General features: G+C 45.3%; 1 protein-coding gene across 9 annotated transcripts in view; it reads left to right on the top strand.

Annotated features, from left to right (window-relative positions):
• Positions 1-16919, top strand: part of SYCP2 (synaptonemal complex protein 2) — a 266941-nt gene that overhangs the window by 613 nt on the left and 249409 nt on the right. The window lies entirely within an intron of this gene.

Raw genomic sequence — 16919 nt, 5'->3', positions numbered from 1 at the left:
TACACACCCTACTGATCATAAGAAAGGAGTGCATTGTAAATGTCTATGGAAGTTCTGGAAATATCCAAGTGTTGTCATTCATTGCATTCTATAGTTCCCTATTCCGTCACACTGTTACCACATTGCTGCAGTTTGACATTGGTTTATTTTGCTCAAAGGAGAATGGCCATTGTGTGTATATGGCCATTGGGGGAGACTTATCAAGACCAGTGCAGGGGAAAAAGTTGCTTAGTTGCCCATAGCAACCAACCAGATCGCTTTTTTCATTTGGCAAAGGCCTTGTCAGAAATGAAAGAAGCGTTCTGATTGGTTGCTATGGGCAACTGGACAGCTTTTCCTCTGCACAAGTTTTGATCTACCCAATTTGTGTGTGTGTGTGTGTGTATATATATATATATATATATATACAGTGCTCCCTCAACATATGATGGTAATCCGTTCCAAATGAACCATTGTTTGTTGAAACCATCGTATGTTGAGGGATCTGTGCAATGTAAAGTATAGGACAGTGGTCTTCATCCTGCGGACCTCCAGATGTTGCAAAACTACAACACCCAGCATGCCCGGACAGCCGTTGGCTGTCCGGGCATGCTGGGAGTTGTAGTTTTGCAACATCTGGAGGTCCGCAGATTGAAGACCACTGGTATTGGAGGTTGTACTCACGTGTCCCCGCCGCTCCGGACCGTCACCGCTGCCCTGGATGTAGCCTTCCATTGCTGTCGCCGTGTCCCCGGGGTGTCTCCTACACTCCGGCAAGGCCTCTTCTTCCCCGGCATCCTCGCTCTCCGTCGCCGCCATCACGTCGCTACGCGCGCCGCTCCTATTGGATGACGGGACGGCGTGCGCAGCGACGTGATGGAGAGCGCAGACAATGCAGGGGATCCCGAAGAGGACGCGCCGGAGCCCTGAGGACAAGTAAGTGATGGTCACCGGACCACACGGGGCACCGTAAACGGCTATCCGGTGGCAGCTGAAGCAGTCTGCGCTGCCGGATAGCCGTTTATGCGATGGCCCCGACATACAAAAGCATCGTATGTTGATGCTGCCTTCAACATGCGATGGCCTCTGAGAGGCCATCGTATGTTGAAGTGATCGTATGTCGGGGCCATCGTAGGTCCGGGGGTCACTATATATATAATATATACTACCTCCATCGCTACCATGGTGCCTCCAGAGTCCTGCTAAACGTGTGGTATTGCCGCATGTGTAAATGTCCAAACTATTAAAATATAATGTTAATTAAAGTGCACGTCAAAGGCGCAAGCGTAAAAAAATTCCGAAGTCCAGAAATGTGTGTTTTTGCTACTTCATATACTAAAAAGAATAAAACACAAACAAAAGGCTCCATCAAAATAAAAATGGTCCCGATAAGAACTTCAGATCATCGTGCAAAAAAATACATCCCTATATACAGAAAAATAAAAAAAAAGTTATAGGGGTCAGAAGTGGATAATTTTTAAACATACAGATTTTGGTGGCTGTAGTTATAATTTTTTTTAAAGTAGTAAAATAAAACATATATAAATTAGGTATCCTTGTAACTGTATGGACCTAGAGAATAAAGATAAGGTGTCATTTGTACAGAAAAGTGCACCGTGTAGAATAGAAAGCCCCCAAAATTGACAAAATGGATGTTTTTTGTTGTTGTTTTTTTATTTTTTTTTTTATTTTGCCTCACAAATATTTTTTTCTGGTTTCGCTGTAAGTAAAATTTGGTGGCGCAAAAAAAAAGTTTTCATATGGGTCTGTAGGTGGAAAATTGAAAGTGGGGGAAAAAAGAGGAAAAAACAAAAGTGCAAAAATGAAAATTGGCCAGGGAGGGAAGGGGTTAAATTTAATAATAAATAGTTGAATGCAGCTTAACCTCTTCAGGACATAGGGCGTATGGATACACCCTGAATTCCGAGTCCTTAAGGACCGAGGGCGTATCCATACGCCCGTGGGAATTCCGGTCCCCACCGCTAGCCGGTTGGGGACCGGAGCCGGATGCCTGCTGAAATCATTTAGCAGGCATCCCGGCATATCGCCCAGGGGGGTCATTATGCCCCCCCTATGTCAGCGATCGCCGCAGATCGCTGGACAATTCAGTCCAGCGATCTGCGGCGATTCCGGGTTAATCGGGTCTCCAGTGACCCGGTGACCCGGAAATACTGGCTGTTCGGGGCCGTCTCTGACGGCCCCGAACAGCCAGAGCCTGCAGGGGTGAGGTGGCACTGGTGCCACCTCACGATCGCCCTGATTCGTAGGCCGGATTACCGGCCGACCAATCAGGGCGCCTGCTACAGGTGTCACTCCCGCACCCGCTCCGCCCCTCTTCCGGGGGACGTGCACCCCGGGTGCTGGGGACCCCGATCCCCGGCGTCAATGTTGGGATCGGGGCCCCAGGAGCAGCGGCGGCGACGACGAGGGACTGACCTCATGCGGCGTGGATCGTTGGAGGTGAGTGACAGCCTCCTGCTGTTGCTTAGCAACAGCTCCCAGCATGCAAAAAGGGCATGCTGGGAGCTGTAGTTATGCAACAGCAGGAGGCAGACCACCACAACTCCCAGCATTCCCTTATGGGCATGCTGGGACTTATGGTTTTGCAACAGCTGGAGGCACATTTTTTGTATGGAAAAGTGTACCTTCAGTTGTTGTATAACTACAACTCCCAGCTTGCACAAACAGCTAAAGGGCATGCTGGGAGTCATAGTGGTGCATCTGCTGGTTGCATAACTACAACTCCCAGCATGCCCGTTGGCTGTCGGTGACTGCTGAGAGTTGTAGTTTTGCAACAGCTGAAGGCACACTGGTTGTGAAACACTGAGTTAGGTCACAAACTCAGTGATACATAACCAGTGTGCCTACAGCTGTTGCAAAACTAAAACTCTCAGCATGTACAGTCTGTCAGTGCATGCTGGGAGTTGTAGTTTTGCAACAGCTGGATGTTCCCCCCCCCCCCCCCCAATGTGAACGTACAGGGTACACTCACATGGGCGGAGGATTACAGTAAGTATCTGGCTGCAAGTTTGAGCTGCCGCAAATTTTCTGCCGCAGCTCAAACTGCCAGCGAGAAACTACTGTGAACCCCCGCCCGTGCGACTGTACCCTAAAAACACTACACTACCCTACCCTACACTAACACAAAATAAAATAAAAAGTAAAAAACACTACATATACACATACCCCTACACAGCCCCCCTCCCCTCCCCAATAAAAATGAAAGCATCTGGTACGCCACTGTTTCCAAAACGGAGCCTCCAGCTGTTGCAAAACAACAACTCCCAGTATTGTCGGACAGCCGTTGACTGTCCAGGCATGCTGGGAGTTTTGCAACAGCTGGAGGCACCCTGTTAGGGGAATTCTACGCCAGTGATTCCCAATGTCCACCCCTATGCAAGTCCCTAATTTAGGCCTCAAATGCGCATGGCGCTCTCACTTTGGAGCCCTGTCGTATTTCAAGGCAACAGTTTAGGGTCACATATGGGGTATCGCCGTACTCGGGAGAAATTGTGTTTCAAATCTTGGGGGGATTTTCTGCTTTTACCCTTTTTAAAAATGTTAAACTTTTGGGAAAACAAGCATTTTAGGTTAAAAAAAAAAATTTTTTTTTACATATGCAAAAGTCGTGAAACACCTGTGGGGTATAAAGGTTCACTTAACCCCTTGTTACGTTCCCCGAGGGGTCTAGTTTCCAAAATGGTATGCCATGTGTTTTTTTTTTTTTTGCTGTCCTGGCACCATAGGGGCTTCCTAAATGCGGCATGCCCCCAGAGCAAAATTTGCTTTCAAAAAGCCAAATGTGACTCCTTCTCTTCTGAGACCTGTAGTGCGCCAGCAGAGCACTTTTCACCCCCATATGGGGTGTTTTCTGAATCGGGAGAAATTGGGCTTCAAAATTTTAGGGGTATTTTCTGCTATTACCCTTTTTAAAAATGTAAAATTTTGAGGAAAACAAGCATTTTAGGAAAAAATTTTTTTTTTTTTTTTTTTTACATTTGCAAAAGTCGTGAAACACCTGTGGGGTATTAAGGCTCACTTTATCCCATGTTACATTCCCCGAGGGGTCTAGTTTCCAAAATGGTATGCCATGTGTTTTTTTTTTTTTTTTTTGCTGTTCTGGCAGCATAAGGGCTTCCTAAATGCAACATGCCCCCCAAGAACCATTTCAGAAAAACGTACTCTACAAAATCCCCTTGTCGCTCCTTCGCTTCTACGCCCTCTACTGCGCCCGCCGAACACTTTACATAGACATATGAGGTATGTCCTTACTCGAGAGAAATTGGGCTACAAATACAAGTAAACATTTTGTCCTTTTACCCCTTGTAAAAAATCAAAAATTGGGTCTACAAGAACATGTGAGTGTAAAAAATGAAGATTGTGAATTTTCTCCTTCACTTTGCTGCTATTCGTGTGAAACACTTAAAGGGTTAAAACGCTGACTGAATGTCATTTTGAATACTTTGGGGGGTGTAGGGATCGACCGATATCGTTTTTTTAGGGCCGATACCGATAATCGGTGGAGGTTAGGGCCGATAGCCGATAACTTATACCGGAATATCGGTATAAGTTATCGGCTATTTAACCCCCTGCGACACCGCTGCAGATCATTGATTTAAAGCGGGCGCTTTAAATCAATGATCTGCAGTGGCTTTTGCGGGGCCATAGGCCGCCGCCACCACCCGCTTCTCTCTCCCTACCTGTCAGGGGGTGGTCCGGGCCATCCATCCATCCTTCCTGTAGTGTCCGGGGGCGTTCCGGGTGGAGGGTGAACCGGTTCGGGCTGTCGTCCTTCTCCGGCGGTCATCTTCTCCACTCCGGGCAGGCTCCGGCCTAGTACGCTGCATAGACGCCGCTGCGCAGTGACGCCCGTGCGCAGCGACGCACCTGACGTCACGGCATAGCGGCGTCTATGCAGTGTACTAGGCCGGAGCCTGCCCGGAGTGGAGAAGATGACTGCCGGAGAAGAAGGACAGCCCGGACCGGTTCACTCTTCACCCGGAACGCCCCCGGACACAACAGGAAGGGAGGATGGCCCGGACCACCCCCATTACGGGAAAGTTTAATTTTTTATTGACTCGGAGGGTGGGGGAGGGGCCCGACCGGTATAGCGGTATGGGCAAAAATCCATACCGGTATACCGCCCAGCATCACGGTGGGGTGGGGGGGGGTGCGACGCGGTGCGGTGCGGGGCATTATCGGCTTATCGGCAAGATAATTGCCGATACCGATAATGCCCAAAATCGTGATTATCGGCCATACCGATAATCGGTCGATCCCTAGGGGGGTGTAGTTTTTATAATGAGGTCATTTATGGGGTATTTCTAATATGAAGACCCTTCAAATCCACTTCAAACCTGAACTGGTCCCTGAAAAATACAGAGTTTGAAAATTTTGTGAAAAATCGGAAAATTGCTGCTGACAGTTGAAGCCCTCTGGTGTCTTCCAAAAGTAAAAACACGTCAATTTTATGATGCAAACATAAAGTAGACATATTGTATATGTGAACCAAAAAAAAAATGTATTCGTAATATCTATTTTCCTTACAAGCAGAAAGCTTCAAAGTTAGAAAAATGCAAAATTTTCTAATTTTTCATCAAATTTACGGATTTTTCACCAAGAAAGGATGCAAGTATCGACAAAAATTTACGACCATGTTAAAGTAGAATATGTCACGAAAAAACAATCTCGGAATCAGAATGATAACTAAAAGCATTCCAAAGTTATTAATGTTTAAAGTGACAGTGGTCAGATGTTCAAAAAACGCTCCGGTCCTTAAGGTATAAAATGGGCTCCGTCCTGAAGGGGTTAAAATTTGCAGTGGATATGGTAAAAGTAAATGTATTTAAAAAAATAAACAGAAACACGTGATGAAAAGATTCTGGTCCAACGACAGACCACCCTAAGCATATGAACTTACCCAGCCTTGAACTACAACGGGGAGTGCTTAAAAAGTAACTTTTATTAACCACTTAGGGACCCAGGGCATACAGGTATGCCTTGACCCCCTTGGTACTTAAGGACCCAGAGCGTGCCTGTACGCGTGGGAATTGACCTGTGTGACTGCTGATATCTATCAGCAGGCACCCCGGGCAAGCTTTTGAGGGAGTCCTGAGACCGGAGATTCCGGGTCAATCAGGTCTCTGGTGACCCGTAAAAAAGGGTGAATGGGGCTGTCCGAGACAGCCCCATTCACCCTTACCCAGCAGGAGGGAGGTGGCACAGGTGCCACCTCACGATCATGTGATTGATTGGTCGGAACGACTGACCAATTGCTGTCCTGCTGGGCGGTGATTGGGGCCCGCAGGGGTCTCTTGCCTTTCCCTCGTCCAACGGGGGTCCTTTCAAGAGTGTCGGTGGCGGTCCGGGTGGCAGGATACAGCAGGAGGTGAAGCCTGTTCACCTCCTGCTTTTGCTTAGCAACAACTCTCAGCATGCACACACAAAGAGCATGCTGGGAGTTGTAGTTTTGCAACAGCTGGAGTTCCAACTACAACTCCCGGCATGCCCTTTGGTAGTCTGTGCATGCTGGGGGTTGTAGTTATGCAACACCTGGAGGCACATTTTTTTCTATGAAAAAGGGTGCATGCAGCTTTTGCATAACTACAACTCCCAGCATGCACAGACTACCAAAGGGCATGCTGGGAGTTGTAGCAGTGTGCCTCAAGCTGTTGCAAAACTACAACTCTCAGCGTGCCCTTCGACTGTCAATGCATGAGTGTTGCAGTTTTGCAACAGCTGGAGACACATTGGTTGTGAACAGGGCCGCCATCAGGTGAAGGCCCGCTCTATGCTGGCTTTAAATGTGCCTGCTCGTAGTGGCAATACGCCGCTACCACCAGACACACTGCGATGTGCGAGTCGCAGTATACTCGCACATCGCGGGAGCTCTCTGCCTAGCTCAGAGCAGGGAGAGCGGCCGCAATGTGCGAGTACGCCGCGCACATCGCTGCAGTGTGTCTGCTCATAGCGGCGTATTGCTGCTACCAGTAGGCACATGTAAAGACAGCATAGAGCGGGGCCTTCATCAGCGGAGCTGTGAAAATCCGCGCGTGTGGACGTTCCCTAAGGGTGCATTCACACTGAGGAATAATTTCGGCAGGAAATTGTTCCTTTCTCCATCAAGCGGAATTCTAGCGGAATTTCCATGTGAAAATGAAGAGGAATGAAGGAGGAGGCTATTTAATCTATTTTTCTGAATTCCGCATGAAAACGATGTCTGGCAACATTTTTTTTTACCATTGACTTCTGTTGGATTCTGCACGCGGATTCCGCTTGAAGAATGAACATGTTCTTTCTTCAAGCGGAAAGGAATTCAGCGTCGGAATTCTGCTAGCTGAATTTCTGCAGTGTGAACAGGACAGCAGAAATAACATTAAAGTCAATGGGCAGAGGAGATGTGCATTAATTTGGAGAGGAGAATTCAAGAGGAATTACTTGAGTAAATTCCTCTTGAATTACTTAGTGTGAATGCACCCTAAAAGCGACATGCCCCCCAAAAACCATTTCAGCAAAATTTGCTTTCCAAAAGCCAAATGTGACTTCTTCTCTTCTGAGCATTCTATTGTGCCAGCAGTGCACTTGACGTCCTCACAGGGGGTATTTCCATTCTCAGGAGAAAATGCCCCCCAAAATTTGTAACCCCATCTCTTCTATTACCCCTTGTAAAAAATGTTAAATTTGAGGGCAAACCAGCATTTTAGTAAAGTAAAAAAAATTTTTGCACATCCAACTTTAACGAAAAGCTTTTCTGGCACCATAGGGGCTTCTTAAATGTGATATGCCCCCCCCAAAAACCATTTCAGAAAAACTCGCTCTCCAAAATCCCACTGTCACTCCTTCCCTTCTGAGCCCTCTAGTGCACCCACAGAGCACTTGATATACACATATGAGGTATTTCCTTTCTCGAGGGAAATTGGGTTACAAATTTTAGGAAGATTTCTCTCCTTTTACCTCTTGTAAAAATTCAAACACTGGGTCTACAAGAACATGCGAATGTAAAAAATTAAGATTTTGAATTTTCTCCTTCAATTTGCGGCTATTCCTGTGAAACACCTAAAGGGTTAACAAACTTTTTTAATGTCCTTTTGAATAATTTGAAGGGTGCAGTTTTTATAATGGGGTCATTTATGGGGTATTTCTAATATGAAGGCCCTTCAAAATCCACTTCAAAACTGAACTTGTCCCTGAAAAATTTCGATTTTGAAAATTTTGTGAAAAATTGGAAATTGCTGCTGAACTTTGAAGCCCTCTGATGTCTTCCAAAAGTAAAAACATGTCAACTTTATGATGCAAACATAAAGTAGACATATTTAACCCCTTAAGGACGCAGGACGTACTCAAACGTCCCCTTTTCCGAGTCCTTAAGGACTCAGGACGTTTGAGTACGTCCTGTCAAATCCCGGCCCCCCGCCGCTAGCCGGAGGGGAGCCGGTGCCCGATGCCTGCTGAAATCGTTCAGCAGGCATCGGGGCATATCGCCCAGGGGGGTCATTATGCCCCCCCATGTCGGCGATGGCCGCAGATCGCTGGACAATTCAGTCCAGCGATCTGCGGCGATTCCAGGTCAATCGGGTCTCCAGTGACCCGGTGACCCGAAATTACTGGCTGATCGGGGCCATCAGAGACGGCCCCGAACAGCCAGAGCCTGCAGGGGTGAGGTGGCACTGGTGCCACCTCACGATCGCCCTGATTCGTCGGCCGGATTACCGGCCGACCAATCAGGGCGCCTGCTGCGGGTGTCACTCCCGCAACCCGCTCCGCCCCTCTTCCGGAGGACGTGAGCGGGTGCGGGCAGAAGACCCCGGGTGCTGGGGACCACGATCCCCGGCATCCCTGTTGGGATCGGGGCCCCAGGAGTGATGGCGGCGGCGGGACTGACCTGTTCCCTGAGCAGCAGCAGGAGGTGAGTGACAGCCTCCTGCTGTTGCTTAGCAACAGCTCCCAGCATGCAAAAAGGGCATGCTGGGAGCTGTAGTTATGCAACAGCAGGAGGCAGACCACCACAACTCCCAGCATGCCCTTATGGGCATGCTGGGATTTGTAGTTTTGCAACAGCTGGAGGCACATTCTTTCTATGTAAAAGTGTACCTTCAGCTGTTGTGTAACTACAACTCCCAGCTTGCACCAACAGCTAAAGTGCATGCTGGGAGTTGTAGTAGTGCATCTGCTGGTTGCATAACTACAACTCCCAGCATGCCCGTTGGCTGTCGGTGACTGCTGGGAGTTGTAGTTTTGCAACAGCTGAAGGCACACTGAGTTATGTAGCAAACCAGTGTGTCTCCAGCTGTTGCATAACTACAATCCCCAGCATCCCCAGCCAATGTAGTATGCCTCCAGCTGTTGCATAACTACAATACCCAGCATGCCCTTCCGCTGTCCGTACATGCTGGGGGTTGTAGCTTTTGCAACAGCTGAAGGCACACTGGTTGCAAAACACTGAGTTTGTTACCAAACTCTGTGTTTCACAACCAGTGTGCCTCCAGCTGTTGCAAAACTACAACTCCCAGCATGCACTGATAGACCGTACATGCTGGGAGTTGTAGTTTTGCAACAGCTGGATGTTCCCCCCCCCCAATGTGAACGTACAGGGTACACTCACATGGGCGGAGGATTACAGCAAGTATCCGGCTGCAAGTTTGAGCTGCGGCAAATTTTCTGTCGCAGCTCAAACTGCCAGCGAGAAACTACTGTGAACCCCTGCCCATGTGACTGTACCCTAAAAACACTACACTAACACACAATAAAAAGTAAAAAACACTACGTATACACATACCCCTATACAACCCCCCTCCCCTCCCCAATAAAAATGAAAAACGTCTGGTACGCCACTGTTTCCAAAACGGAGCCTCCAGCTGTTGCAAAACAACTACTCCCAGTATTGCCAGATAGCCACTGACTGTCCAGGCATGCTGGGACTTTTACAACAGCTGGAGGCACCCTGTTTGGGAATCACTGGTGTAGAATACCCCTATATCCTCCCCTATGCAAGTCCCTAATTTAGGCCTCAAATGCGCATGGCGCTCTCACTTTGGAGCCCTGTCGTATTTCAAGGCAACAGTTTAGGGCCACATATGGGGTATCGCCGTACTCGGGAGAAATTGTGTTACAAATTTTGGGGGGTATTTTCTGCTTTTACCCTTTTTAAAAATGTAAAATTTTTGGGAAAAGAGGCATTTTAGGTAAAAAAAAAAATATTTTTTTTACATATGCAAAAGTCGTGAAACACCTGTGGGGTATTAAGGTTCACTTTACCCCTTGTTACGTTCCCCGAGGGGTCTAGTTTCCAAAATGGTATGCCATGTTTTTTTTTTTTTGCTGTCCTGGCACCATAGGGGCTTCCTAAATGCGGCATGCCCCCAGAGCAAAATTTGCTTTCAAAAAGCCAAATGTGACTCCTTCTCTTCTGAGACCTGTAGTGCGCCAGCAGAGCACTTTTCACCCCCATATGGGGCGTTTTCTGAATCGGGAGAAATTGGGCTTCAAATTTTGGGGGGTATTTTCTGCTTTAACCCTTTGTAAAAAAGTAAATTTTTTGGGAAACCAAGCATTTTAGGTAAATTTTTTTTTTTTTTTTACATATGCAAAAGTTGTGAAACCCCTTTGGGGTATTAAGGTTCACTTTACCCCTTTTTACGTTCCCCAAGGGGTCTAGTTTGCAAAATGGTATGCCATCTGGTTTTTTTTTGCTGTCCTGGTACCATAGGGGCTTCCTAAATGCGGCATGCCCCCAGAGCAAAATTTCCTTCAAAAAAGCCAAATGTGACTCCTTCTCTTCTGAGACCTGTAGTGCGCCAGCAGAGCACTTTTCACCCCCATATGGGGTGTTTTCTGAATCTGGAGAAATTGGGCTTCAAATTTTGGGGGGTATTTTCTGCTATTACCCTTTTTAAAAATGTAAAACTTTTGGGAAACCAAGCATTTTAGGGATTTTTTTTTTTTTTTTTACGTATGCAAAAGTTGTGAATCACCTGTGGGGTATTAAGGTTTACTTTACCCCTTGTTATGTTCCCCGAGGGGTCTAGTTTCCAAAATGGTATGCCATGTGTTTTTTTTTGCTGTTCTGGCACCATAGGGGCTTCCTAAATGTGACATGCCCCCCAAAAACCATTTGTCGCTCCTTCCCTTCTGAGCCCTCTACTGCGCCCGCCGAACACTTTACATAGACATATGAGGTATGCGCTAACTCGAGAGAAATTGGGTTTCAAATACAAGTAAAAATTTTCTCCTTTTTACCCCTTGCAAAAATTCAAAAATTGGGTCTACAAAAACATGCGAGTGTAAAAAATGAAGATTGTGAATTTTCTCCTTCACTTTGCTGCTATTCCTGTGAAACACCTAAAGGGTTAAAACGCTTACTGAATGTCATTTTGAATACTTTGGGGGGTGCAGTTTTTATAATGGGGTCATTTATGGGGTATTTCTAATATGAAGGCCCTTCAAATCCACTTCAAACCTGAACTGGTCCCTGAAAAAAAGCGAGTTTCAAAATTTTGTGAAAAATTGGAAAATTGCTGCGGAACTTTGAAGCCCTCTGGTGTCTTCCAAAAGTAAAAACTTGTCAATTTTATGATGCAAACATAAAGTAGACATATTGTATATGTGAATAAAAAAAATTAATATTTTGAATATCCATTTTCCTTACAAGCAGAGAGCTTCAAAGTTAGAAAAATGCAAAATTTTCAAATTTTTCATCAAATTTTGGGATTTTTCACCAAGAAAGGATGCAAGTTACCATAAAATTTTACCACTAAGTTAAAGTAGAATATGTCACGAAAAAACAATCTCGGAATCAGATTGATAACTAAAAGCATTCCAGAGTTATTAATGTTTAAAGTGACAGTGGTCAGAATTGCAAAAAATGGCTGAGTCCTTAAGGTGAAAAAGGGCTCAGTCCTTAAGGGGTTAATATGTGAATCAAAATATAATTTATTTGGGATGTCCATTTTCCTTATAAGCAGAGAGCTTCAAAGTAAAAATAAAAAGGCAACATTTTCAATTTTTTCATCAAATTTTGGAATTTTTCACCAAAAAATGATGCAAGTATCAACAAAATTTTACCACTAACATAAAGTAGAATATGTCATGAAAAAATCTCGGAATCAGACTGAAAAAGCATTGCAGAGTTATAAATGCTTAAAGTGACAGTGGTCAGATGTGCAAAAAAATGGCCGGGTCCTTTAGGTGAAAATGGTCTGGGTCCCTAAGGAGGTAATATGCCTTTAAATATTAAACAACCAGTGCAAGTAATTGACCAACACCTTAACTATAAAATGTTGACACTTTCTTTGGTCAAACGGGTCAGATAGACCTGTTATCCATACTGAAGTCCTCAAACAGATATCGTACTAGATGTCCACACCAGGCTCTGCAGGGTCCAACTAGCCCAATGGTGGAACAATCGGTAGCGGCAAACTAAATACTGCCGACTCATTTCTGTTGCTAAGTAATAAGCATGGGATTAATTTAAAGCTGTTGGGGTACTGTTGTGAGAAACAACTTTTTTCCATTTAAGGGTGCGTTCACATGGAGTAAATGGAGAGTAATTCAAGCTGAAAAATTTACGGACAGAATTTTTTTTTTCTGCAGGAAATGTGCGCGGAATTGCGCGCGGACATGGGGGAGAAAGAAGTGAAGGGTTTTTCAGCCATTTCCGCGCAAATTGCACGCAAATTGCCCATGAATTCCGCGCGAAAACGATGTCGGGCGGAATTTTCTTTTACCATTGACTTCAATTGATTTCTGCTAGCGGATTCCGCTTGAAGAATGAACATGTTCTTTCTTCAAGCGGAACGGAATTCAGCGTCAGAATTCTGCTAGCAGAATTTCCGCAGTGTGAACAGGACAGCAGAAATAACATTAAAGTCAATGGGCGGAGAATTCAAGAGGAATTACTTGAGTAAATTCCTCTTGAATTACTCTGTGTGAACGCACCCTAATACTTCCTTAAAAGCTAAGCATTTTCCTAATATGCTTCATTAAAAATTTTGGTTGCTAAAAAAGGACCAAAATATGTGAGGGGAGGGAGGTGTGGTTATCTCCATTCTCTGCCTCAGAGCACACACAAGATCCAGACAGTTGCAGTCTTTGAGAAGCATCCTCATGCACAGTTACAAGCAATACAAGGTGCTAAACTATTATTTATATGCAAACTTGTTTCTCTTTGGTCATTTTACCAACTTATTTCATGGGTATTTTCACCATATAGGTTCACATAGCTGCTTTAGGGTTATAAAAAGCATGCACTTTGCTTACAAAGCTGTAAAAAAATTAAATTTTTTTGAAAAAGTGCAGGTTTTGTCTTCTGTCCTTGCACCATATATTTTCACATGGCTGCATTACAGTTAAATAGAGCATGCATTGAGACCAGTGTTTCCCAACCAAGGTGCCTCCCAGATGTTGCAAAACTACAACTCCCAGCATGCCTGGATAGCCTTTGGCATCGTTTTGCTGTCCAGGCATGCTGGGAGTTGTAGTTTTGCAACAACTCCCAGCATGCCTGGATAGCCTTTGGCATCGTTTTGCTGTCCAGGCATGCTGGGAGTTGTAGTTTTGCAACACCTGGAGGCACCCTGGTTGGGAAACACTGATATACATTTTCAAATGTAAAAATGTTTGTGCAGGGGAGGGGGAAGGAGAGGAGCTTATCATACTCCAGGGGAAACACCCCCAGCCTCTGAGAGGAATGGAAAAGACTAAGAAAGACAGGGCACAGGAAAACATAAATCAAAAGTTATTTTACATATTAACACGTTCATATTATTATGCATACAGGTCTTAGGGCACATTACTACACTGATTTAAGATTTTTTTATTTTTTATTTTCTTACCAATGACAGTAACGCTTTAAGTATAGGACAACACAAAACCACGGCATAGGTAGGCATGCCTGTGTTTTAAGATAGATACATGTAATTAGTATGCATAAACAGGTAAGTATATAGAGGGTCACAATCCTGTAGAGAAAGAAATACTTCCTCAAAATGTCCACATCTAAGTATAAAGAGATCAGTAATGCTGTTTATGTCAAGTAGTGTGCAGGGATGCGGAAATCCTATTGCCAGTCGCCCGGAACATGTATTTCCGGGCGCCGGGAAGGTGAATTTTTCATCGATTTAGCCCTGTACCGGGCAAGCAAGGCCGGACCGACTTCCCCCTTTTTTTTTTTAATCTTTTTTTTTTTTTTTTTTTATATAATGGCTGTGTGAGTTCAAGGAGTGGATGCAGACTTTCATGGGACGCAAGCCTGCACCTCACACCGGCGGTCAGGGTGTACAGAGCAGCCCCCGTCATATCACGGCGGGCCCGGCGTCATAGTGAAGCCGTGGCCCGCCTCTAATAGCGCGCAGCGCCGCGCGCTATTAACCCTTTAGCCGCGCGCTCAGAGCTGAGCCGCGCGGCTAAAAGTGAAAGTGAAAGTTCCCGACTAGCTCAGTCGAGCTGTTCGGGATAGCCGCGGCTAATCGCGGCATCCCGAACAGCTGACAGGACAGCGGGAGGGCCCCTACCTGCCTCCTCGCTGTCCGATCGCAGAATGACTGCTCAATGCTTGAGATCCAGGCATGAGCAGTCATGCGGCAGAATCGTTGATCACTGGTTTCTTATGAGAAACCAGTGATCAACATAGAAGATCAGTGTGTGCAGTGTTATAGGTCCCTATGGGACCTATAACACTGCAAAAAAAAAGTGAATAAAGATCATTTAACTCCTCCCCTATTAAAAGTTTGAATCACCCCCCTTTTCCAATAAAAAAAAAAAAACACAGTGTAAATAAAAATAAACATATGTGGTATCACCGCGTGCGGAAATGTCTGAATTATAAAAATATATCATTAATTAAACCGCTCGGTCAATGGCGTGCGCGCAAAAAAAATTCCAAAGTCCAAAATAGTGCATTTTTGGTCACTTTTTATATCATTTTAAAATGAATAAGTCAATAAGTCCTATCAATGCAAAAATGGTACCGTTAAAAACTTCAGATCACGGCGCAAAAAATTAGCCCTCATACCGCCCCATACACGGAAAAATAAAAAAGTTATAGGGGTCAGAAGATGACAATTTTTTTTTTTTTTTAAACTTTATTTATAAATTTTCATATAACAAGAACAACAGCAAGGTCCCCATTGTATGATGTATAAAACAAGGAATGAGAGACCACCAAAACAGTCATAATCATAATACACATATCATAATACACAAATCAGAGTGAGATACATCGTGCATATACGATTAGCTAATCCACGACCCTAATTGAGGTCGAACATTTGTCCGTCCACTGGGACAGAGTAGCTATACGGCTATTAGAAGCCCCACACCTCCTCGCTATCAATCCCTCCAACACGAGGTTACTATGCACCTCCGCCAGAATGGCAGGAAGACCCGGCACCCCAGTCGACTTCCACCTCCGAGCAATGTGAGCCCTCACAACTATCAGAATATGATATAAAACGATCATATAATGCGGGGGAACTTGTTCTAGGGACAGAAATAGTAGTGCACTCTCTGGGCCCCACGGGAAGGGGCAATCCACTAGGTTGTCCAATAACTTCTTAATTTCGGCCCAAAGAGGTGCAATTAACGGGCAAGTCCACCACACGTGTAGTAAGGTACCACTTTCTCGGTTACATCGCCAACATACTGGGGAGGTGGTAGGGTATATTTTAGCCAGACGAACCGGCGTGTAGTACCATCGGTATAGGAGCTTCCTAGAAGCTTCGAAATGATTAACACATTTAGAATATTTTTTGTGCAAGTCAAAGACAAAGCTCCACTGCTCAGCCGTGAATCTGCGTGCCAGGTCCTCCTCCCATCTGGACTTAAACGTACTGTCCACTTCCCCCTCTTCCTCAGTCAAAGCTACATAAGCAAGGGAGATACCCCTAGTAGAGGAGTCCCTGCACAGAAAATGACGTTCATACGCAGTGCGAGGCCGAGAGCTATCCCAAGTGAGGGATCTCAAAAAATGTCTAAGCCTCAAATATTTGTAAAAGTCTTTCTGCGATATAGAAAATATGCGTACAATATCAGTGAAAGGCATTAACCCATCAGCATCGCTAATCAATGCCACCGTGAGGATGCCCGCATCTATCCAGGGCTTAAAATCTATATCTAGAATATAGTCTCCTATAGCAGCTAAAGGGATATCCTTCACTCTAGGTGGACAAAGACTTTTAATTCGCGCCACCTTACTCCACAACCTGATAGCAGCCGCAATAGTAGAGAAAGGAGAAGAGGGAGCAAAGGTAGGGTTAAAGCGCAATGCCCAAAGAAAGTTATTAAAATTAGAGACATTGAGGACAGCAGCTTCAATATCTACCCACAGGGGGGGAGCGTCCTGCCACCACCATTTTTTAAGCTGATCGAGTAGAACAGCGTGATAGTACATTTTAAGGTTCGGCACCCCCATACCCCCCTCATGTACAGGGCGATACAGTATATTCGCACCAACCCTAGGATGCTTACCATCCCAAATAAATCGTAAGAGCATTCTCTGTAGTTGTGAGATGAAGGAGGCAGGTACTATCATCGGCAGGCATCTAAAAAAATATAAAATTTTAGGGAGCAGCATCATCTTTGCAGTGGCAACACGTCCCGCCCAAGAGACAGGGAGCTTAGAGAAGTGATCAATTTCTTTAGTAAGCAGGGACCTCATAACAGCAAAATTAGAAGCAATTGTTTTATCAGGTAACGCAGTAAGGACTATGCCTAGGTAAGGAATTTGGTCAGTGACCCATTGGAAGGGATATTTAGCTTGTAGTACTCGCTGTTGCTCAGTGGGTATCTGCAATGGTAAGATACACGACTTTGTGGGGTTAATCTTATAAAAGCTAACTCGACTAAAGGCATCAATAATATCCATAACTGGGCCTAAAGAGCTCAGGGGGTTGGAGAGACTAATGATAACATCGTCGGCGAACAAGCCAATCCTGTGGTCTACTTTA

The sequence above is a fragment of the Hyla sarda genome, chromosome 12, assembly GCF_029499605.1.
Source record: "Hyla sarda isolate aHylSar1 chromosome 12, aHylSar1.hap1, whole genome shotgun sequence".
Taxonomy (NCBI): domain Eukaryota; kingdom Metazoa; phylum Chordata; class Amphibia; order Anura; family Hylidae; genus Hyla; species Hyla sarda.
The sequence above is the reverse complement of the archived record's forward strand: the minus strand, read 5'-3'. Positions and strand labels throughout refer to the sequence as shown.